Genomic DNA, 24,790 nt, shown 5'->3' with positions numbered 1-24,790 from the left:
TGTTCTTCCGCTACGCATGTGATGTCGCCCCCATGATTCCCCAACAAGTCTCACTCCTCTTTCTTGGATGGTTACAAGAATAAGAGATGAAGGAGGAGAACTCTTCACTTTTACAACACTTTAAGACTCAAGAACTCAAGATTATAACAATAGCTTATGTTCCCTTTTGTGCAAAAAAGGGTGGAGTTTTTATAGGCCCCAATGGCTTAAAAAATGAAACCAAAAAGTGTCTCATCCCGGATTTTCGGGTATTGGCAATACCACCGCCATTACTGGGTGGTACCACCGCTTGACACCTAACATTGGGCGGTACCATCACTGGCAGCATTTACTGCCAGCAGTACCACCGCCCAGAAATCCTGGGGCACTGCTTTCCTACCGGTGCCACCGCCGGTCATATTTTCAGGGGCTGAATTCGTTGCTTAATTCGGTCCTGTTAAGGGCCAAATTGGCCCCTAATTAAGTTAGTGGGATTACCTCTCAACTCTAACTTAATTTATACTCTAATTATGATAATTAAGACATAATTATAGCACTTCTTATTCCGGTGCATCAATTGCTCTTTCGGCGAGCTTCCGGCGTACTTCCGGCGAACATCCAACAAACTCTCGGCAATGTTCCGATGGACTCCCAGTAAGCTCCTAGACTTTACGACGATCTTCTTATCAAGTTTCAATGAACTTCTTTGACAAGCTCCTGAACTTCTCGATTTGTTCCGGTAGAACTTCCGACGAACGTCCAGACTTCCGACGAACTCTCAAACTCCCAATGAGATCTCGATCTTGACTCCGGCATAACACATATTTTATGTCTTACTACTATCGTAGTTAATCCTACACACTTTTCTCAATATATAGATTAGATTAAACAAATTATAATTGACTTCATCATCAAAATCTGAGATTCAACACCCATGGCCCGAGGCCTTCTATCGATACATTGACCGATCCTCTAGCTCGACATCCAATCTTCTGATATGTTCAACTCTGGCCTAACATGATTTTCTTGCTTTAATTGTCTCTCCTTAGTTGAAGTTTCCTACGTCACTCAAAATGCAAGTCAGATCATAAATACTATCAATTGGTTTCTTCATCAAAATCTGAGATTCAATAGAGAACACTTTGCACTTTTTCAAGACTTTTACAACTCAAAATCTTAAGACTTTTGTTCACTTTTTTGTACTTTGTAAGCAGAAAAGATTAGGGTATTTATAGGTCCCAAATAGCTTTAAAAATAGAGTCAAAAAGTATCTTATCCTAGGTTTTTGGGGTACGAGCAGTACCACCACCATTATTGGGCGGCACCATTGCCTGCTCCCATGACAACTAGCAGTACTACCACTAATCTGAGTGGTATGACCACCTGATAGAACCTTAGAGACTAGGCTCTAGCGATACCATCGCCTAACAAGTAGTACCACTGTTTGACAACATTAACTATCGATGGTACCATCACCCAGTTTGGGTGGTACCACCGCCCAAACAATATCTGGGAGGTCGAGCCTCAAGTGGTTCCACCGCTAGCCCTAGAGATGCCACCACCTGATGTGGCTCTAGGTCACTAAATAGGCCAAACAACATGCCCAATTCAACCTTAATTCAGGCCTAGTTGACCCCTAATTGAGTTAGTAGGGTTACACCCAAACCTAACTCAAATTAAGACATAACTATGATGATTAAGACTTAAATAATTACAAAACAGTAAATCTAAGTTGTCCAGCTTGTTATTTGTTCACCCGAGATCTCGGCTAACTTCCGATGAACTTTCGACACATCATTTGAACCTTTGGTGTATCGCCCAATCCATCAGTATATTGACTCACGTAATGTTTGATCTTGGTGCAATGTTCGATTCATCCGGCCTGATGCTAGATCTTTGACTCCGGCCCAACTTCTAATTCTTTTGCTTTAATTGTTTTGCCTTTTCATGATCGTAGTTAGTCCTGCATTACTTTCTTAAAACATGAATTAGATTATAAACTCATCAATTGATTTCATCATTAAAATCTGAGATTCAATAACCTTTTAAATAAAGTTTCATCTAAAGTGATAGTGTCTACATCATATGAGATATGGAAAGAAAAAAAACTTGATCTTAAGGTTGTTAAGATTTGGGGCTGCCCTGCCCACATTAGTGTTGAAACTCATATTTTGATGATGAAATCAGTTGAAGTATTTGTGATGAAATCCATATTTTGAGAAAAGTAGTGTAGGCCTAAGTATAATGATGAAAAGAAAAAATAATTAAAGCATAATAATTTGATGTTGAGCCAGAGTCAAAGATTAGGCATCGGGTCGAAAAAATCGAACATTATGCTAATATCGGATGTTGCGGGAATCATCACGCCGAAAGATCGAGTGATATGCTGAAGGTTTGGACAATGCACCAAAAGTTCACCAGGAGTACAGATAAATATGTCGGACAATTGAGATTAGTTATATTGTAATGTTTCAGCCTTAATTATCGTAATTAGGTCTTAATTTGAGTTAGCTTTGGGAGTAATCCTACTACCTCAAATATGGGCTAATTGGGCCTTAATTAAGGCTAAATTAGGCCTATTATTTGGCCCATTCAATGACCTGGAGCTTGTTGAATCTCGTATTTTGATGATGAAACCACTTGATATGTGTTTATAATTTAAACTGCATTTTGAGTGATGCAGGTCTACTCGATCAGGATTAGACAATTGACGCAGGAGGAATTGATGTTGCGCCATAGGAGATCACGTCAGGGTATTAGACGGTAGAAGGCTTCGGATGTCGGGCATCAGGACAAAGAGAGTGGAATTGCGCCAAGGATATCGGGGTTGCGGAGGTCAACCACCGATTGGGCAACAAGCCGCAAGAGAGGACAATGCGCTGAAGAATCGGACGAAGCGCCAACCAATGACACGCCGGGCAACAGAATGTCAATTTGCGTTGTAATAATTGTCTAGATCGGAGTAGAGTTTTTGCTTGTGTGTGCAGGATTAACTATGATAACGACGAAGACATAAAGCAAAACAAAGTGTCGGAGTCAAGCACGAAGGATTCGTTGCGAGTTCGAGAGTTCGACGGAAGTCCGAAGGTTCGTCGGGAATGCTGTCGGAACTAGCCAAGAATAAGTAGGGAGCTTGCCGAAGGGTTTTTCATAAGCTCACCGGAAGGTTCGTTGGAAGTTCGCGGAGCTCGCCGAGAAAGATCAGAGCTGGCCGAAGAAGCTCATTGGAACTCGCCAAGATCAAATCATGAAGTCTAGGAGCTTGCCGGGAGTCCGTAGAATGGTTTCCGAGAGTTTATCGGAAGACCGTCGGAAGTTCGCCGGAAGCTCGCTGGAAGAAGTCTTGACTTACGGACTTTGTAATAGCTTAAAAAATATCTTTAAATTCGTAGTTAGCACATTAATTAGGGTTAAGATTAGGTGTTAATCCTATAACCCAAGTAGGGGCCAATTGGGCCCGAGTTCGGACAGGTTTGGGCCAAGTTTGGAGCCCAACCAATGAGCTGAATTGGCCTAGGCGGTGGCACCGCCCAGCACCCGAGACCTGGGTGGTGGCACCGCCAGTCCACTGTCTGTCAGACACTGACAGGCGGTGGCACCGCCGGCCTCGAAAACCCAAGAGAATTCAAAATTTGGAGCTCAAATTTGAATCCTCTTGGGGCCTATAAATACCCCTTATTTCTCAACAGAGAACACAACCTTTTGAGAAGCTAAAAGTTGAGAAAAGCTTTAGGAAAAGTCTTGTTTTCAATAGCTTGAGTGTTCACCTCCTTTCTTTTCATTGAAATCTTTGTAAAAGGGTGAACCACTTGTAAGAGGTTGTAAGAGGGGTGTAAGAAGGAGGTTGATCTTCGCCTAGTAAAGAAAGATCATTAGTGGATGCCGGTGGCCTCGACGGAAGAGGAATCAGAGGAGTGGATGTTGTTCACGATTGACCGAACCACTATAAACTACCGTCTTCTCTGGTTTGCATTTACTTCCTGCTATTACCTTACTGCAAACCCCTTCAATAGCTTACTGCCTTCAAGTTAAAATGCAATCGAAACGGTTTCAAACGAAACATTGATTTTATCGTACGAAGTTTCCGAAAGTGTTTAAATCGTCAAATGTTTATCATACTTTACCGTTGCACTAATTCACCCCCCCCTCTCTTAGTGCCACTCTTGTCCTAACAATTGGTATCAGAGCCCGGTATTTCTCATTTCAGATTTACACCTAAGAGAAATGGCTCTTCATGGCTTTCAAGAGGGCTTTTCGGTTGTTCGTCCACCGTTGTTTAACGGATTGGACTACACTTATTGGAAAACTCGAATGAGAGTTTTCTTGATTTCTATGAATTTGGATATATGGAATATTATTGAAAATGATTTTCAACTTCCCTCTAAACCGATGAACGAATGGTCGGATTTGGAGAAGAAGTATTTTTCTTTAAACGCAAAGGCTATGAATGCCTTATTTTGCGCTTTGGACAAAAATGAGTTTAATCGGATTTCAACGTGCGAAACGGCTTTTGATATTTGGCGAACACTTGAAATCACCCACGAGATAACTAGTAGAGTCAAAGACTCGAAAGTTAACATGTTATTGCATGATTTTGAGCTTTTTCAAATGCAACTAAGCGAGACTATAGGCGACATGTATACCCGTTTCACGGATGTCGTCAATAATCTAAGAGTTCTTGGTAAATCTTTTTTGAATTTTGATCTCATAAGCAAGATCTTAAGATCCCTTCCAAAAAGGTGGGATCCTAAAATAACCGCAATACAAGAAACAAAAGATTTAAATATTTTTTCACTTGAATAACTAATTGGTTCGTTGATAACATATGAAATGGTGCACAATGCACATGATGAACATGATAAACAAAATCACCTTCCAAAGAACATGAAGGATTTGGAACTCCGGACAAATGAATACCACTTGAGCGATGACTCAAGTGATGAGGACAATGATGAACTTGAACTTCGAACACTAAATCTTAATAAGTTTATTAAACAAAAATCTAAAATAAACAATAAACTTAAACGGAGGAAGAGGCCAAAGAAGAGGAAGGCAACTAAGGATGAATCAAAATCTTCCAAAGGTGAAACGACCAATTGGGTTTTGACAAGCTTCGACTACAAGGTAAGTCACTCAACTCTCTTGAATTATTTTGAAATTACATAATACTTTTCATGAGTTATTTTTAATTTAGTTTAGGATTAATTTTCTTAAAAATTACATGAAAATAAAAAAATTAGAAATCATGCTTATCATTCTTGTAATTTTGAAAATAATCATGAAAATTGTATGTTTATTAAAAATGCCTTATGAAATATGATATTATGCCTAATAAATTTATTTTTTGAAGCTATGCATAATGATGATGAGTTTTGGGCAATTTATAATTATTGATGATTTCCATAATGATCTTTTACGATTTATGGATTATCGATTTATACCATGATGAAAGTTGCTTTAGAAAATGATGCATGGCTTTTGTATGCAAACTAAGCATGAAAAGATAGATTCACCTAAAAAGAAAAATGTATGACTACAACAAATAACAAATGATTTTGGTTGAAAATACTTTATACTCAATGAAACCATCATTGATGAATATGCTTTATGTTTAATAGTTTCTTTGGCTTATATGCTCTATCATGATAAATATTTTGAAAATAAATGAAATCATGTTTGATTTGAAGTAATGCATAATGATCAAGCTTAATAATGCATTTTTTGATTTGACATAAAAGTGGCTTTAAAAAATAATGTATGTTTTGATTTGACATAAATGAAATAGGCATGCTTATATGAAATAGTGAAGTGTCATGCTTGACAATTGTATACTTAATGATGCATAAAGTTGTAATGAAAATATTAATATTTTAATACTATGATTTGACGATTTTATGCATGACATTGTAAAGTTATATATAATGATGCATAATGATGAAATTGTGTAATAAACATATTAAACATTTTGAAACCATGTTTTAGTGTCATGCATATTGATCATGCTTAATAAATTTCGAAATTATGCATGATGAATCTTACGATTTATGGATTATTGATTTTTACCATAATGAAAGCACCTTATTGATCTTTGTTGAAATAAGTCTTACTCTTTCGGTTTTAAACATGATACATATTTTTATTTAACATAAATGAAACAAAATCATATGTTTTGAAATAATCGAAAAGAGGAAAACATTCTTAAAAATTATTTTGCTCAATCTTATTGATTTTGATGAATCCATTTGTATCATCTTTGTGAATCTCTTGGATTTTGATAATGATTTTGATGATTTAAATTTGAATAATTTTTTATCGAAATCACGATCTTGATCTCTTGAAATTCATAACATGAAATCCTTTATGAATCAAGATTTTTTTTCTATTTAAAAGGAGATTTGTCAAAATGTTTCATAGTCTTTTAGTATTCATGATCTTGACAATTATGTTTTGAAACTTTATGTAAACCAAGAATGTTCATCATAATTCTCTCTTTGAATATTTAAAGAGGAGAATTTTCTAGATGAATCATGATTTTGATGATTGAATATTTGATATGCATGAATTGGGATCTTGCTCTCCTACTACTCTTTTTGCTATTCACCAAAAGGAAGACTAATTATAATAAAGCATGATATACTATATGAATTTTATTGTATTCATGAAGTAATATCTCATCACTAATTTTTGTTTATATTCCTTTATGTGATGATATTAATGTATGAAACACTTATGATATGATTTTTTATACAATTCCATATATTCGTGAAATATTTATCTCATCACCCAATTAATTCCTCTTGATACTCCTAATGTGATGAAGTGAAATTATGCATGAAATACAAATGGGGAGAAGTTTTGATCATGCATGGTAGGATATAATTTGACAAATTAATATCATCATGATATGAAACATTTATGATTTGCAATGATGTATGCAATACTTGTGCTTTCTAATTATGATGTGATGTATTACATATGATGTAAATCCTGATTTAAAAGACTATGAGTTGTTGCTAAAATGATGTATTATAAATATTGATTTAATGTTTTGCCTCATGAATACTCTAAATGATGAATGTTTAGTATCATGATCAAAATGTTGACAAATAGTTAAAAATTTTAGTATAATGTATGATATCCTCATAATGTTGATCGATTTATTCAATATCGTGCATTAATGAATATAAGGTTTTTGAAAATATACATATTTTAATTTGAAAATATGCATATTTTAATTTAAAAATATGATGATGCACAAATAAGATTATTACTCACCTTTGTCATGATTTAGAAATTGACATAAAGGGTCTTCCCTTCTTTAAAAAGGGTCTTCCATTCTTTTTGACAATGACTAAGGGGGAGATAGCTAGCTTACACAATTCAAGAAGAAAGCAAAAATTACACTTCTCAAAAGAGAAGAAATTGCTATCTTGAACATCACTGAAAATTGCTAGCTTGAAACATCAAGAAAATGCAAAAATGTGCTATCGTGCCTATCTCAAGAAAAGCAAATATGCCAACTTGCACATATTTAAATTTGCTAGCTTATAAAACTTGCATATTTCAAGAAGCAAGAGTTGCTTTCTTGAACATCTCTAAATTGCTAGCTTGCAAGTTCTAAAATATTGTAAAATTGCTAGATTATATGATGATAAAAACTTAATATTATGTTTTTCATGCAATGAGTTGAACCCATATAACAAACACTTGATTGTGGTACTTCTCCTTTTTGTTGATGACAAAAGGGGAGAAATATGTTAATGACATGACATGTGATGCATAAGTTTATGCATATGTTCTTGATGATGTGTTGCAAGTATTCATGATGAATATTACAATGACTTGAATTCTGTTTGAATTCAAGGTTCTATCAATATGGCTTATTGATAGGGGGAGTGTGTTTAAACTCCGGGAGTTAAGGTTAACTCCGTCATCAAGTGGTTGTCATCATAAAAAAGGGGGAGATTGTTGAATCTCGTATTTTGATGATGAAACCACTTGATATGTGTTTATAATTTAAACTACATTTTGAGTGATGCAGGTCTACTCGATCATGATTAGACAATTGACGCAGGAGGAATTGACGTTGCACCGGAGGAGATCACGTTAGGGTATTGGACGGCAGAAGGCTTCGGACGTCGGGCATCGGGCCAAAGAGAGCGGAATTGCGCCAAGGATATCGGGGTTGCAGAGGTCAACCGTTGATTGGGCAACAAGCCGCAAGAGAGGACAATGCGCTGAAGAATCGGACGAAGCGCCAACCAATGACATGCCGGGCAACAAAATGTCAATTTGCGTTGTAATAATTGTCTAGATCAGAGGAGAGTTTTTGCTTGTGTGTGCAGGATTAACTATGATAACGATGAAGACATAAAGCAAAATAAAGTGTCGGAGTCAAGCACGAAGGATTCATTATGAGTTCGAGAGTTCGATGGAAGTCCGAAGGTTCATCGGGAATGCTGCCGGAACTAGCCAAGAATAAGTAGGGAGCTTGCCGAAGGGTTTTTCGGAAGCTCACCGGAAGGTTCGTTGGAAGTTCGTGGAGCTCGCCGAGAAAGATCGGAGCTGGCCGAAGAAGCTCGTTGGAACTCGCCAAGATCAAATCGTGAAGTCTAGGAGCTTGCCGGGAGTCCGCAGAATGGTTTCCAAGAGTTTATCGGAAGACCGTCGGAAGTTCGCCAGAAGCTCGCCGGAAGAAGTCTTGACTTACGAACTTTGTAATAGCTTAAAAAATGTCTTTAAATTCGTAGTTATCACGTTAATTAGGGTTAGGATTAGGTGTTAATCTATAACCCAAGTAGGGGCCAATTGGGCTCGAGTTCGGAATGGTTTGGGCCAAGTTTGGAGCCCAACCAGTGAGCTGAATTAGCCTAGGCGGTGGCACCACCTAGCACCTGAGACCTGGGCGGTGGCACCGCCAGTCCACTGTCAGTGTCAGACACTGACAGGCGGTGGCACCGCCATTGATAGGCATTGGCACCGCCGGCCTCGGAAACCCAAGAGAATTCAAAATTTGGAGCCCAAATTTGAATCCTCTTGGGGCCTATAAATACCCCTCATTTCTCAGCAGAGAACACAACCTTTCGAGAAGTTAGAAGTTGAGAAAAGCTTTAGGAAAAGTCTTGTTTTCAATAGCTTGAGTGTTCACCTCCTTTCTTTTCATTGAAATCTTTGTAAAAGGGTGAACCACTTGTAAGAGGTTGTAAGAGGGGTGTAAGAAGGAGGTTGATCTTCGCCTAGTAAAGGAAGATCATTAGTGGATGCCGGTGGCTTCGACGGAAGAGGAATCGGAGGAGTGGATCTAGGTCACGATTGACCGAACCACTATAAACTACCGTCTTCTCTGGTTTGCATTTACTTCCTGCTATTACCTTACTGCAAACCCCTTCAATAGCTTACTGCCTTTAAGTTAAAATGCAATCGAAACGGTTTCAAATGAAACGTTGATTTTATCGTACAAAGTTTTTGAAAGTGTTTAAATCGTCAAAAGTTTATCATACTTTACCGTTGCACTAATTCACCCCCCCCCCCCCCCCCCCTCCCTCTTAGTGCCGCTCCGGTCCTAATAGAGCCATGTCAGGCGGTGGTACCTCTAGGGCTAGTAGTGGAACTGCTTGAGGCTCGGCCTCCCAGAACTTATCTTGGCGGTGGTACCACCCAAATTGGGTGATGGTACTATTGACAGTTAATGCTGTCAAGTGGTGGTACTTCTAGAGCCTAGTCTTCGAGGCTCTGTCAGGCGGTCATACCACTCAGACTAGTGGTAGCACCGCCAGTTGTAAGGGGAGTAGGCAGTGGTACCACCCAGTAATAGCGGTAGTACCGCTAGTACCCCGGAAACATCGGATGAGATAATTTTTAGCTCGGTGAAAACTGAAAACTGAAAACTGAACAAAATTCTTAAGATTATGAGTTGTAAAAGTCTTGAAAAAGTGTTAGGTGTCCTCTTCCTTTTCCTTAAAATTTGTGATTATTCTAAGAGAGATGTAAGACTTGTAAAGGTTATCTTCTAAACTTATGAAAAAGAGAAAGAGTGGTAAGAGGGTAGTTGATCTTCGCTTATTGAAAGAAGATCGTTAGTGATCGTCAGTGGCCTCGACGAAAGAGGAATCAGGAGTGGACATAGGTCATGATGACTAAACCACTATAAATCCATTGTGCTCTTTTCCTTTGCTATTTACCTTTATTACTTACTAATCAAACATAATTTTTTAAAATCATCGAAAGATTCTGATAGCACTAATTCACTCCCCCTTTTAATGTCATTCATGATCCTAACAGTTGATATCAGAGCCATGTTTCTCTCTGTTTGGTTTAACACTCAAGAGAGATGACTTTTGCCAATAATCTAGAGGGTCACTCTATCACTCATCCTCCCATGTTCAATGGGACAGACTACACATTGAAAAACTTGCATGAGGATTTTTCTAATTTCTATGGATTTCAATTTATATAATATCGTTGAAAGTGGTTTCCAAATATCTGCTAAACTAATAAACAAATAGAATGATTTGGAGAAGAAAAATTTCTCTTTGAATGATAAAGCAATAAATGCTTTGTCTTATGCTCTAGACAAAAAATGAATTTAATTTGGTTTCTATATATGAAACTACATATGATATTTAGCACATACTCGAAGTCACATACAAAGGCATAAGTAGAGTTAAAGAGTTGAAAATTAATCTTTTGGTGCATAGTGATCAATTGTTTCGAACGAAACCAAGCGAGACCGTTGGAGACATGTACACTCGTTTTATGAATGTCGTTAATAGTTTAAAAGCATATACATCACTATGTATGAGTAACCACCTATGACATGAGTTGACATGGGTCGATATACATCACTATATATAAATTCCAGTAACTTAATAACTCTCTCTCCACTTCTACTAAAAAGGAGAGTTAGTTAGTTTTCCACAAAGATAAGGCTTGCAAGTTACATATGATTCATATTCAAATGGATCTAGATATCCATCCTTTAACAACATTTGAATCTTTTCCTCTTGGATGTGACCTAGCCTATAATGTCACAAGTATGCACTATTCATCTTATCTCGTTTCCTCTTGAATTCACTTACATTCATGATATATGAAGTAGTGTCTAGTATAAATAAACCATTATACAATGTTCCTCTTGTGATGATCTCATCATCTAATATTATTGAACAGCTATTATTTAAAAAACTAATTTATAAATACGAACTGTTAAATATGAAATTGAATAATATATTTGATAATAGAAGGAATAAAATAACATGCATCCGGTGCAATAATAGCTCCACCAAGATATAGGGTGACCTCGCTAATAGCTACTATAGCAACTTTTGCTCCATTGCCCATCTTGAGGTCCATCTCGCCTCTCGCTAATCTTCTAGGTCTTGCTATAACCTGCAAAGAATTACAAATATGATAAGTACTACCGGTATCCAATACCCATATGTTATCATAAGAGTTTGACAAATGGAGACTAATCATGAATGTACTTGAAGCTTCTCTAAGCTTTTGTTTCACCCTCTCTACAAGGTACCCTTTATAGTTCCTCTTCTAATGCCCATCTTTGTCATAGTTGAAGCACTAACTTTTATCCTTTGCTAGGTCTTTCTTAGCAACATTTGTTTTATCCGGTTTGCCCTTGCCCTTGCCCTTCTTAAGAGACTTTTCTGTCTTCCTTTTCTTTCTGGTCTCACTAGTATAAAGAATTGGCTTCTCTTTCTTAATAGTGTGACTCTCTATCTCACTCAACATATTGAGAAGCTTAAGGAGAGTCACCTCAAGCTTTTTCATATTAACATTCATTATGAAATATGAAAAGGAATCTGGTAGGGACTGAAGCACAAAATCCATAGATAGGTTATCCTCTAGGACCATTCCTAGACCGATGAGTTTTCACTATCCACTCAATTATTTTTAGGACATGGTTTTGAACCGATGTCTCCTCAATCATCCTAGTGCGGAAGAGACTCTTGCATATCTCATATCACTGAGTCCTTATATGTTCCTCAAACAGTTTACAGACATGTAGGAGAATAGATCTGACATCCATCTTTTCATATTGTCTCTATAACTTAGGAGTCATGGAGCCCAACATATAACACTGAGCAAGAGTGGAGTCATCTATGTACTTCACGTAGCAAGCGATCTCATCCTCACTTGCCCCTTCCTTGGGTGTATGCATCACTGTATCAAGGATGTACATGATTTTCTCCGCCGTGAGAATAATTCTTAAGTTGCGGAGCCAATCCATATAATTTGAACTAGTGAGATTATTGACATCAAGTATGCCAAAGTGATATTTTTTTTAAAATACATATGCAACAGAAATAAATAATATACATATTTTGTAAAAAAAATAAACAAATAAGATATTGACTTCTATCTTAATCTACTCCCACTATTTTTCTGGTGAGTCATGTAACACTCTCAATACGTGAACGGAAGTCTCCGGTAGACTTCTAGTGGGGATCGGGATCCAATCAGCGTCTTAGTGTAACCTCGAGGGACTCAACCAATCACACTAAGCCCAAAAAGTAGGCAACTCTTATCAATCATAACTCCTTATAATTCCCGTCCTGTTCGACCTTCAAACCATCATGGCCTCGAGGGACTCAACAACTATGATATTCAGTTAAGTCAACACCATAGTTACAAGATGGGCCTGATTTGATGATATACCCTCGAGGGACTCGATCAAGCATACAATGTCCTAAAGTCACCAATGACATCTCTATGTTGTAGGCAAGATAGCGAATTCTTAAATAAGTGAGCCTCGAGGGACTCGACCAACTCAACCTATGTTAGGAATTAGTCCCTACCTATAACGATGGAAGACCATGTGGGTCAATCTAATTGTCTCACATTTACTGACTTAATATTATCTAGAGAGAGGATTTTAATTTAGTCTCCTAATGTAATGTGTCACACACATACATATTTAATATATATGTACATCGTATGCAAATATATATACATATCTAGTAGGTGTATAGTCAATCACACATCATATGAGCAATCACACCAAATAATCATGGACCACATCCTAATGAGATCAAGCCCGAGCAAATGAGCTTGATCACTCATATCAAGATCTATATGTGCAATAGCGTATCTCTATGCCCTGTGATCGTCCATCTCATCCTCGTCGGTTCCGTTGGGATCTCAACATATCTACATGCATTGTGATCATCCGTCTCGACCTTGTAGGTTCCGCTATCACTTCCATGCTCCCTCTGCGCCTCCTTATGTAATTACAACTTAATCATAGGCACGTATGCCCGACAATAAATAAAAAATAAATTAGAGGCTTGCATGCCCTAATAATAATAATAATAATCACATTACACATACACACACATCATATGGTCCATGATCATCCATCCATATTATACATCACATGTACACATCACCATGTAGGACTACTAGATAATAGTAATTAATTAAACTATTTTAATTAATTATATGTAGTATTTTTGGAACCCTACCATAGGGTGCCCCACATGGCAAGTTCCCTACGTGGCAGGTTGTTCCTTCTTAAGCAAGGAAATCTTACCATATAGAGACTTCTCGAAAATTAGGAATCCTAGGCCATTGGACTGCCTTGCATGGCTAGGAAACCCTAGCCACCAAGAAGTCCCTTGCAGATAGGAAACTATGGCTGTAGGGCTGCCATGGGCTATAGGTGCCCCATGCGGCCAGGAAACCCTAGTCGCCAAGGGTGCCCCTTGTAGCCAGGAAACCTGGTTGTAGGGGTTACCATGCAGCAGGTTGAGGGCAGCCATGCTGTTCTCATTCCTACTACTTTTGGCCAGGTCAAGAGCAGTAAATTGGAGCTCTCGGCCAAGGCTAAAAGCAACCTTCGGCCAATCCAAGGGGCAGCAATAGTTGCTATCCTTTCTTCCCCTTTTGTATCAACAAATTTGACATAAAAAACCCTATCTAAAACATCTCTTAATAAAAAGAAAAGGTGCATCATAGATTCAAAAACTATAACAATAAATTGCAGCAATCGCGCAAAACAATTTCAACGCGATTGAACATAACATAGGCAGTTTAAAAGTCAATCTTTTGCATAAGCAACTTGGCACTAATACCACTATTGGGAAATCTAATATGACATCACATGTGTAGTGGAAGAACAGAAAAATAAGTTCTAGAATTTCTATAGAAAAGAAGGTTTTATCATCGTGCAAAAGTTGGTACGTAAAAACTCGTGAAACCAAAAAACTATGCATAAGAGAATTACCTAGGGAGATCATATATCCCTGAAAACCTACAGATCTATGGGATAGGATGAAGGAGGTCAACTGTCCTCCTCTCTAGCGGTGAACCATATGGTAGGGGCTGCCCCTTCTTGTTGTCCACACACCCTAAATAGGGGCTGTAGTATGAGGAGGAGAGGGAGATAGGAGAATAGGAGGAGGCAGTAAAAAAGAACCTCTAGCCTATGGGTCTTTGGTTCCCTCCTATTTATAGAGGCCCCATGTCAACTTAACCCTAATGGATCCTGTCATATTTGATACTGGATCTCCATCCAACTACCAAAGTCTCTTAGATTGGTGGATCTCTACCCAATAATCTCTTATTATCTTTTATTGGATCTCATCTATAAGATCCAATAATTTAGTGGCTTATTAGATATCAAATAAGATAAGGGCTCCAACGGATATCTCATATCCGAACCTCTACTCGTCGCAACGCCTACCATATGTGTGTGACTCTCTAGGCCCAATATTGAGTTGATAGTGAGTCATACCTATCAGAACTCCTTCTGGCTCAGTGAATTATTATCTCCATAATAATTCACTCGACTCATCGACTATGAACGTACTATGCCACTACGCCGCAATCCCTAGACAATATAGGGGAATCCAATCCTTTGGACCTATCTATCCTCAGTTACTATGCACCTATAGTCTCTTATCCATATAATAACCCAAAGACCGTATACCGGACATGGTGCTGTTGTTGGAAAATCTTGGGGGCGACATCACATGCATAGCGGAAGAACAAGAAAACAAAATCCTCGATTCCCAAAGAGATGTTCATCGTCGTGCGAAGATTGGTGTGCAAAATCTGCGAAATTTAAAACTGCATATAGAGTAGATTGTGTTACCTAGGGAGATCATATATCCCTATTTCCTTGCAGATCTTTAGGAGATGGTGAAGGAGGTCAAGCGTCCTCCTCTCTAGCGGTGATCCATATAGTAGGACTACGACGACGCTCCTTAAAACTCTAGGCCTGCTCTGAGGTGGAGAGGGGGAGGAGAATAGGAGAGGAAAGCAAAGGCTCTAGCCTATGAGGCTTTGAATCCCTCCTATTTATAGAGGTCCCCTGTCAAATCCTAATAGATCCTCGCCTAGTGGGTATTAGATTTGCATCCAATAACCCAAGCCTTTTAGATTAGTGGATCTCTATCCAATAATCTCTCATGGGCTCTTATTGGATCTCGTCCATGAGATCCAATAATTCAAGGGCTTATTGGATATCCAATAAGACAAGGGCTCCGTCGGATATCTCATATCCAAACCTCTACACATCGCAATGCCTACTATATGTGTGTGACCCTCTAGGCCCAATATCGAGCTGGCCGTGAGTCATACCTATTAGAACTCCTTCTAACTCAATGAATTATTATCTCTATAATAATTCACTTGACTCATCGACTACGGACGTACTAGGTCACTACGCCGTAGTCCCCAGATGATACAAGGGAATCCAATCCATAAAACCTGTCTATCCTCGGTTACCGTGTACCTATAGTCCCTCATCCATCTAATATCCCAAAGACCATATATCTAGCATGGTGCTGTCAGACCCATATGGTTTCTACTCGAGTCTCGCTCTAATCGGATTCTCCCAGAGAACTCTTTTTCTCTCAACCCGAATGACCCTGGCCAGGGATTTGTCTGAGCAAGAATACATGGGATATTCCTCTCATGATGCCGAGAGTGGATGATCCTCTATCGACACTCAATAGCTCTCGTAAGGTCGACTACCACCCCCAATGACCAGTTGTACTTGATCTGGGATAGCCAAACCTATAAGTCTGGTATCAAAGAGTGGAGAACTCATACAGGATATCCTTGGTGTCTCAAGTATAAGGACTAGATACACCACTAGGACTACGGAATCGCCGTCTGATAATAAGGCATCATCAACCATCCAACATTCTATAAGCGGATCAATTAGTAAACTCATTCTCCAATGAGCACCTGTACTATATCCCTAGTGTCCCTACATGAATAGCTATGAGACCAGCTGCATCCATCATATGGACGGGTATACAACACATCAGTTTGTCTGGTTATCACGTTGTCCCTCTCGAGTAACCTGTGACCGGGATTATTTAGGATCTGTGTTTAAAGGTGAATTGATCTCATTATTGTGATCTCATCACGATCCGATTCCCATTGCACAAATCTAAGGACATCACAATATATATATGCATATATGTAATAGTTATAAAGTGATATATGCCAAAATATAATAAGCAAAAAGATTTTGTATCAAGTCACACGTGCCATCACTCACGTGATTGGCTTGCTGGGCACCTATGACTAGCAATCTCCCACTTGACCTAAAGCTAATCTATTATGTGTCTGATCCCCATCAGAACCCTATGACGCTTAAAGATAATCTGAGACAATGGCTTTGTCAGTGGATCTGCAATGTTATCTTCGGATAGAACTCTTTCCACTGCTACATCTCCTCAGGTTACAATCTCTCTGATAAGGTAGAACCTCCTCAGAACATGCTTAGATTTCTGATGAGACCTGGGTTCCTTCACTTAAGCAATCGCCCCGTTGTTGTCGCAATATAAGGAGATCGGCTCCTCGCTACTCGGCACGACTCCCAAATCTGTGATGAACTTCTTCACCTAGACTACCTCCATTGCTGCATCTAATGCAGCAATTACTCCGCCTCTATGGTCGAGTCAGCAGTAGTATCTTGCTTGAAACTCTTCCAGCACACTGCTCCTCCATTCAAGGTGTACATATACCCTAAATTCGACTTGCTATCATCGACATCAGACTGAAAACTTGAGTCCGTGTAGCCTTCAACCTTAAGGCTATTACCTCCATATACTAGTAAAAGATCCTTAGTCCTTTTCATGTACTTAAGGATACACTTTACTGCTTTCCAGTGCTCCAAGCCTAGATCCGCCTGATACCTACTTATGACACTCAGAGCATGCGCTATATCAGGCCTAGTACATAGTATGACATACATGATAGACCCTATTGCTGAGGCATAAGGTATTATATCCATGTTCGCCCTTTCTTCTGGAGTCTTTGGGGACATACTTGTAGAAAGCGATATCCCATATCTCATCGGTATGAGACCTCTCTTGAAATTTTCTATGCCAAACCTTTTGATAATGGTTTCTATGTACTTGGACTGGGACAAGCGAAGCATCTTCTTGGATCTATCTCTATATATTCTAATCCCTAAGATATAGGATGCTTCTCCTAAGTCCTTCATAAAGAAGTGTCTAGATAACCAAGCCTTTATGTGGATAGCATTCCTACGTCATTCTCAATGATCAGGATGTCATCCACATATAACACCAAAAAGGTGATAGCACTGCCACTTACCTTCTTGTACACACAAGGCTCATCTTCGTTCTTTACGAAGTCATAAGATCTGATTGCCTCATCAAATCTTATGTTCTAACTTCGGAAAGCTTGCTTTAGTCCATAAATGGATCTAAGCAACCTACACACCTTATCTGGGTAGTTCTTGGACACGAATCCCTCAGGTTGCATCATATACACCTCCTCCTCGAGGTTCCCATTGAGGAATATGGTTTTCACATCCTTCTACCAGATCTCATAAGCATAGTGTGCTACAATTGCCAATAGAATTCTGATGGATTTTAGCATTGCTACGGGTGAGAATGTTTCGTCGTAGTCAATACCTTTCCTTTGATGATACCCCTTAGCTAGCCTTGCTTTATAGGTCTCTACCTTTCCATCTACTCTGATCTTTTTCTTAAAGATCCACTTGCAACCGATGGGAACAATACCTTCGGGCACATCAACTAGGTTCCAAACCTTATTGGAGTACATAGAATCTATCTTAGAATTCATGGTTTCTTGCCACTTCCTGGAGTTTATACTCATAATAGCCTCCTCGTAGGTCTGAGGATCAATATCCTCAACATCCTCTCCTCTAATATGTCCCATATATCTCTCAGAAGGATGAGATACTCTATCAGACCTACGTAAAGTTGAAACTTGTGTATTAGGTACCTGAATAGACTCGGGTTGTAGCGTGGTGCTTGAGCTTGGTTCTCCAACCTCGCTCAACTCTATCATTCTCCCACTATCTCCTCCAAGAATGTGTTCCTTCTCAAGGAACACTACTCTCTTAGCTACAAAGACCTTTTGGTCCTCGAGATAATAAAAATAATACCCACAAGTTTCCTTGGGGTATCCCACAAATTTGCATCGCTCTATCCTTGATTCTAACTTATCGGGGTTGTGTCTTTTAACGTGGGCAGGGCAACCCCAAATCTTAACAACCTTAAGATTAGGCTTCTTCCCTTTCCATATCTCATATAGTGTAGACACTATCGACTTAGTTGGAACTCTGTTCAGAAGGTAAGCTGCGGTCTCTAGGGCATATCCCTAGAATAAGATGGGTAGGTTAGCGAAACTCATCATGGACCGTACCATATCTAACAGCGTACGATTCCTCCTTCCAGAGACACCATTGAGCTGAGATGTATAAGGAGGTGTCCATTGGGATAATATCTCATGGTCCTTGAGGAACTAAGCAAACTCTGTACTTAATTAGTATTTTATGAAATTAGGGACATATAGGGAATTTCTGAATTCTTAGGGGTATTTTCATAATTTGGATAAAAGACAGAATTTGAATTTCTAAAATTCATAGGGGTAAAATTGTCTTTTTGTCCAAGAATGCCCTAATGCCCTATTCCCCTGTTGTCGCCACCACCGCCACCCTGCTGGCGGTGGCCTATGCGACGGTGCGAGGGCACTGCCCTCGCTTGCAGGCGGTACGCCCGCTGGCGGCACTACCGCTATAGGTGGGTGCCCCCGCGGGCGGTTCTGCCGGCGGGGCAATGCCCGCAGGCGGTTCTGCCCCTGTAGGTGGGTGCCCCTACGGGTGCCGCTGCCTCCGCGGGCGGTTCTGCCCGCGGGGCAATGCCCGTAGGCGGTGCTGTCCCGCCGGGCGGCCACGGGGGTTTCGCCCGCAAGAGTAGCGGCGGCAGGCGGGGGTTTCGCCTGCATGAGAAGTGGCCGTAGGTGCCTCTGCCCGCGGGCTGCTAGCCCTGCTGGACGTAAGCCTGCTGCAAGCAGGCCGTCGGCCGGCTACTGCAGATGCAGCCCCTGTGCTGCCTGCCTACGACTGCGCAGCATGCACGTAGATCGAGGGCAGCAACTGTTGCTGCCCTTTCTTGCTTTTGCGTCAACGATTTTGACATCAAAAGATTTTCCTAAACACAACACATGCTGTTCGAAACCAATCTATCGCACGAACAACCTCGCTCTGATACCATTGTTGGAAAATCTTGGGGCGACATCACATGTGCAGCGGAAGAACAAGAAAACAAAATCCCCAATTCCCAAATAGATGTTCGTCGTCGTGCGAAGATTGGTGCGCAAAATCCACGAAACATAAAACTGCGTATAGAGTAGATTGTTTTACCTAGGGAGATTGTATATCCCTGTTTCCTTACAGATCTTTAGGAAAGGATGAAGGCGGTCAAGCGTCCTCCTCTCTAGCGGTGATCCACACAACAGGGCTGCGACGACACTCCTCAAAACTCCAGGCCTACTCTGAGGTGGAGGGGGAGGAGAATAGGAGAGGCAAGCAAAGGCTCTAGCCTATGAGGCTCTGAATCCCTCCTATTTATAGAGGTATCCTATCAAACCCTAATGGATCCTCGCCTAGTGGGTATTGGATCTGCATCCAATAACCCAAGCCTTTTAGATTAGTGGATCTCTATCCAATAATCTCTCATGAGCTCTTATTGGATCTCGTCCATGGGATCCAATAATTCAGGGGCTTATTGGATATCCAATAATACAAGGGCTCCGTCGGATATCTCATATCTGAACCTCTACTCATCACAATACCTACCATATGTGTGTGACCCTCTAGGCCCAATATCGAGCTGGCCATGAGTCATACCTATCAGAACTCTTTTTAACTTAGTGAATTATTATCTCTATAATAATTCACTCAACTCATCGACTACGGACGTACTAGGTCACTACGCCGTAGTCCCTAGAAGATACAGGGGAATCCAATCCATTAGACCTATCTGTCCTCAGTTACCGTGTACCTATAGTCCCTCATCCATCTAATATCCCAGAGACCATATATCGAGCATGGTGTTGTCAGACCCATACGGTTTCTACTCGAGTCTCGCTCTAATCGGATTCTCCCGGAGAACTCTTTTTCTCCCAACCCGAATGACCCTAGCCAGGGATTTGTCTAAGCAAGAATACATGAGATATTCCTCTCATGATGCCGAGAGTGGATAATCCTCTATCGACACTCAATAGCCCTCGTAAGGTCGACTACCACTCCCAATGACCAATTGTACTTGATCTGGGACAGCCAAACCTATAAGTCTGGTATCAAAGAGTGGAGAATGTTGAATCTCATATTTTGAAGATGAAACTACTTGATATATGTTTATGACTTAATCTGCGTTTTGAGTGACGCAGGATACCTCGATCAGGATGAGACAATTAAAGCAGGAAAATCATGTTGTGCCGGAGGAACATGTCAGAAGATTGGACGTCGGGCCGGTGAATCGGTCGACGTATCGACAGAAGGCTTCGAGCCGTGGACTCGGGCATCGGGCCAAGAAGAGCGGGTATTGTGCCAAGGATATCGGAGTTGTGGAGTCAACTGGCCGATTGGGCAATAGGCTGCAGGAAAGGACGATGCGCCGAAGAATCGGACGAAGCGTCGAGGGACCAATGACATGCCGGACAACTTGGTTAATTGCTTAGGATTAATTGTCTTGATTGAAGTTTTTGTTTTGAGTGTGCAGGATTAACTACGATGGAAGAAAGACATGTAGCAGGAGTTGCGTCGGAGTCAAGACAATGATCAGGTTGGGAGTTCGAGAGTTCTACAGAAGTTCGGACGGTTGTCGGAGGTTCTGCGGGAACAAATCCGAGAAGTCCAGGAGCTTGCCAAAGAAGCTCGTCGGAACTCATCAAGTGGATCGTCGCAAGTCCAGGAGTTTGCCGGAAGTTCGCAGGAGCATCACCGAGGGTTCATCGGATGATCGACGGAAGCTCGTCGGAAGAAGCGATTGACGTACCGGAGCAAGTTGTAGTAAATGTCTTAGGAAATAATCGTAGTTAGCACAATGATTAAGTTAGAAATGGGAGGTGATCCCATTAACTTAATCTTGGGGCAATCGGGCCCTTGAAAGACCCAAATTGGGCCGAATGAATCAACCCATTCGGACCTGAAATAGTGCTAAGAGGTAGCACCACCAGGGTAGGAGGTAGCACCGCCCAGGAGGCAGTCTCCGAGCGAGACTGGGCGGTGCAACCGCCCCAGCCAGGAGGTAGCACCGCCTGGGCTCAGTCTCCGAGCAAGACTGGGCGGTGCAACCGCCCCTGACAAGAGGTGGCACCGCCTGAGCTCAGTCTTCGAGCTCTGGCAAGTGGTGCAACCGCCTCAGTCAGGAGGTGCAACCACCTGAGCTCAGTCTTTGAGCTCTGGCAAGAGGTGCAACCACCCTTGACAGGAGGTGGCACCGCCCAGAGGCTCAGTCTTCGAGCTCTGCCAGGCGGTGCAACTGCTCCAGTTAGGAGGTGCAACAGTCTGATCCTGAAATTCCAGGAATTGACAGTTTTGAGCTCCAAATTTGAACTGGGTTGGGGCTTATAAATACCCCACCCATTCAGCACTGAAAGGGCAGTAACTTACACCGAAATCTTGATCCTTTCTGTGATTCTTAGAGCTCAAAATTGTTGTAAAGGCCAAAAGTTCTTCTCCCTCTGTTCTTCCAAGTTCTGAGTTTAGAGAGGAGAGAAAATTTCTGTAAGGGTTGTCTCCTAAGCCCGTCAAAAGGAGTGAAACTGTAAAAGGGTGGTTGGCCTTCGCCTATTGAAGGAAGGCCTCTAGTTGACGTCGATGACCTCGTCGGTGGAGGAAGCCAAAAGTGGAGTAGGTCAAGATTGACCGAACCACTCTAAATCTCGGTTTGCATTTACTTTAAGCATTTTATCTTTACTGCAAACCTCCTAAATAGCTACTGCCTTCTGCGCTTTTACGAACGAGTTTCTAAGTTCAGAGCTTTCCGAATCTGCGTTTAGACGTAAATCGGCTTTTTCGTACGATCATTACATTTCAGTTTACGTTTACGTTTTGATTTCAATCATAACTGCAAACTGCCTTCTGCGCATTTATAAAATATATCTCAAAGTTTAGTATCTTCAAAATTGGCATTTAGATGTAAACCGGTTTTATCGTACGAACGTCGTATTTTAGTTTGCGCTTGCATTCTGATTTTCATCATAAACTACAAACTGCCTTCGTAGATTTACTTTAACGTCATCTCGCTTAATCTTAAGTTAAAGTAATCTTAGAATTGGCTTTTACATCGAAATTGTTTTTATCAAACGAACGCAGCTTTCGTTTTAATTGCTGAAAGATTTCCGCTGCACTAATTCACCCCCCCCCCCCCCCCCCCTCTTAGTGCTCTTGATCCTAACAGAGAACTCATACAAGACATCCTTGGTGTCTCAAGTATAAAGACCAAATACACCACTAGGACTATGAAATCGCTGTCTGACAATAAGGCATCATCAACCATCCAACATTCCATAAGCGGATCAATCAGTGAACTCATTCTCTAATGAGCACCTGTACTGTATCCCTAGTGTCCCTACACGAGCAGCTATGAGACCAGCTGCATCCATCATATGGACGGGTATATAGCACACTAGTTTGTCCGGTTATCACGATGTCCCTCTCGAGTAACCTATGACCGGGATTATTTAGGATCTGTATTTAAAGGTGAATCGATCTCATTATTGTTATCTCATCACGATCTAACTCCCATTTCACAAATCCAAGAACATTACAATATATATATGTAATAGTTATAAAGTGATATATGCCAAAATATAATAAGCAAAAAGATGATGTATCAAGTCACACGGGCCATCAATCACGTGATTGGCTTGTTGGGCACCTATGACTAGCTGTTGTCAGGCCTATATAGTTTCTACATGAGTCTCACTCTAATCGGATTCTCTCGGAGAACTCTTTCTCTCTCAATCCGAATGACCCTAGCTAAGGATTTGTCTGAGCAAGAATGCATGAGATATTCCTCTGATGACACTAAGAGTGGATGATCCTCTATCAACACTTAATAACCTTCGTAAGGTTGGCTACCACTCCTGATGACCGGTTGTACTAGATTTGGAACCTCCAGGCCTATAAATCTAGTATCATAGGGTGGATTACTCATACAAGATATTCTTGGTATCTTAAGTCTAAGGACTATCACTGGGATGATAGAATCACTGTCTAACAATAAGGCATCATCAACCATCCAACATTCTGTGAGCGAATCAATCAGTGAACTCATTCTCCTATGAGCACCTACACTGTATTCCTAGCTTCCCCACATGAGACCATCTACATCCATCATATGGATAGGTATACAACAAACTAGTCTGTTCGATTATCTCAATATCCCTCTCGAGTAGCCTATGACCGGGATTATTTAGGATATGTATTTAAAGGCGAATCAGTCTCATTATCATGATCTCATCACGTTCTGATTCCCATTGCATAGATCTATGGATATTATAATATATTCATGCAATAGACAATATAAAGGTTGGCTTGTATGACACCTATGACTAGCATAAATACCCCAATCTTTCCTGCTTACAAAGCATTAACAAGTGAACAAAAGTCTTGAGATTTTGAGTTGTAAAAGTCTTGAAAAAGTGCTAAGTATTCTCCTCCTCTTTCTTAAGATTTGTGATCACTCTAAGAGAGGTGTAAGACTTATAAAGGTTGTATCCTAAACCTATGAAAAGGAGAAAGAGTTGTAAAAGGGTAGTTAGTCTTCGCTCATTGAAAGAAGACCATTAGTGTTCGTCGGTAGCCTCGACGAAAGAGAAATCAAGAGTGGATGTAGGTCATGACGATCGAACTACTATAAATCTGGTGTGCTCTTTTTCTTTGTTGTTAATTGCTTACTGATTTTATTTCTCACTCCATTTTACATTTACTCTAAGTCAAGCTCACTTTAGATATCGAATTTCATCGAATATAATTTTTCAAAATCATTGAAAGTTTCTGATAGAATTAATTCACCCTCCTCCACCCCCTCTTAGTGTCATTCACAATTCTAACAAAGGTAAGCTACGGACTTTAGGGCATATCTCTAGAAAGAGATGAATAGGTCAGTAAAACTTATCATGGACTGCACTATGTCCCATAGTGTACGGTTCCTCCTTTCTGAGATACACCATTAATTTAAGGTGTATAAGGAGGGGTCCATTGGGATAGGATCCCATGGTCTTTAAGGAATCAGGTGAACTCTTTACTCATGTACTCCCCTCCTTGATTTGATTAAAAAAGTTTTAAAATTTTTTCTAGTCTGATTTTCTACCTCATTCTTGTATTCCCTGAATTTCTCGAAGGCTTCAGACTTGTACTTCATTAAGTACATATGTCTGTACCTAGAGAAATGCCCTAGCAACTCAATGGCTCTTTCTCCAATTCCACTAAGTGGAGAGTTGGTCAAATTCCTTTGAAAGCAAGATTTGTAGGTTGCATATAATTCATAAT

This window comes from Musa acuminata, chromosome BXJ1-9 (genome assembly GCF_036884655.1).
Source record: "Musa acuminata AAA Group cultivar baxijiao chromosome BXJ1-9, Cavendish_Baxijiao_AAA, whole genome shotgun sequence".
NCBI lineage: Eukaryota > Viridiplantae > Streptophyta > Magnoliopsida > Zingiberales > Musaceae > Musa > Musa acuminata.
Note: the sequence above shows the minus strand (reverse complement) of the source record.